The sequence below is a fragment of the Prunus mume genome, linkage group LG3 (assembly GCF_029339155.1).
Source record: "Prunus mume cultivar Tortuosa linkage group LG3, ASM2933915v1, whole genome shotgun sequence".
NCBI lineage: Eukaryota > Viridiplantae > Streptophyta > Magnoliopsida > Rosales > Rosaceae > Prunus > Prunus mume.
This window is the reverse complement of record NC_142700.1, coordinates 19,144,913-19,146,415: the sequence shown is the minus strand read 5'-3', so window position 1 is coordinate 19,146,415 and position 1,503 is coordinate 19,144,913. Positions and strand designations below refer to the sequence as shown.

The 1,503-nt window shown below is 40.5% G+C and overlaps 1 long non-coding RNA gene across 1 annotated transcript; it reads right to left on the bottom strand.

Annotated features, from left to right (window-relative positions):
• LOC107880786 (uncharacterized) lies at nt 1-1,105 on the bottom strand. Its single transcript, XR_001677536.2, has 3 exons — nt 786-1,105; nt 519-698; nt 1-416 (listed from the first exon to the last, which is right to left on the bottom strand). It is a non-coding gene; the product is annotated as an uncharacterized LOC107880786 (long non-coding RNA).
• Nucleotides 1,106-1,503: the final 398 nt, after the last annotated feature.

Genomic DNA, 1,503 nt, shown 5'->3' with positions numbered 1-1,503 from the left:
TGAAATAAAAAATAAATTAACTTAAAATTAAAAATTAAAGATAAAGTGGGCACAATCCGTCCCCTCAAGCTTACTATCAAGAGACATGGATTAGCAGTCACAGATCTAGCAAGGTCCTCCCTTGAAACTTCAACAGAGCGGAAAAACAAGCTTGGGAGAAAGGGTTTTCTTGGGACATGATGAAAGAACTCTTGGGCAAATATGAATAATAACGCGCAAAAGATGAAAGAACTCTTTGTTTGACGCATAATTTCCATCCCAACCGTTCCTCGTCCGATAATAACATCTGGGTGATCAAAAGGAGGTATGAAGTTCCTTCCCTCCTCTTGAGCCCGCTTCTTAGCATAAGTTTGAGCCTCATCATATGAATCCCCTATAAGAACAACCGTGGAGCCCAATCTCTTAACAGATTTCCACTGCAAACAAGCAATACAAAATTTCACAACATTCAATAAGCCAAACCCACAAATTAGAATTGTGAAATTAAGCTCCAAAATGAAAAAGAAAAAAAAGTGTACCTTAATTTCTGGTGTGGTTACAGGCATTGCAATCACAGCACTGCAATTCAACTTCTTAGCAGCCAAGGCAACTCCTTGGGCATGGTTTCCAACTTAGAAGCAAATAACCCCTCTCTCCAGTTGCTCCCTTGGAAGCTTTGCCATTATGTTGTAAGCTCCCCGAAGCTTGAACGAGAAGACCTGCAAATTCAACAAAAAAGTTTCTGTCAAAAATCCCCAATTTTTCCAATCCAAATTATTCAATTGAACACTTGGAACAACACTTACAGGCTGCAAGTCCTCTCTTTTCATCCAAACTCTCACTCCTAATGGCTCCGACAGCTTCGTGGCCAATTCTAACGGCAATTCGATGGCCACGTCATACACCTTCGACGACAGTATGTTCGTCAAGTATTCCATGGCGTCGACAATGTTCCCGTTGTCATTTCCGTCGGTGGAAGTACGGTCGGGTACGGCTCCGAGGAAGCCGGGCTGGTACTGGAACGAATCAGCCGAGACCCGATTGGGAGGAAATGGCGGCAGTGTTTTGCGAGGAAGGAGTGGAGGTTTTCTGGGTTTTGCTTTTACTTTCTAATTTTATTTATTTTTTTCACTTTTTTCAGTTTTTTTCTTCAGACTTGAAAGGATGCTTTTACCCCTCATTTTGACGGACAAATTGACAGAGTTGGATGGTAGGACCTAATTGCAACTATTTGTCTAGTTAAAGTATGTAATTGGCAAAAAAAAAGTCCACAGACCCAATTGCAACTGAGGGCCAAGTTCAGAGACGTCTACAGTAAATAACCCGAGTTTTAATAACAGCTTCCTTTGTAGTTTACTTCAAACCATCATAAGAGCACTTTTATATCCTTTTTATAGTGTGGATGGGTGTATTTTTGGAGAGTGTAAAGTCACTTTTACATCACTTTTATATCTTCGGGGGGTTGTAAATGTGGTTTTGGCCCCAATGGGGAAGATGTAAAATTGATTTTTGTGTTAACTTTAT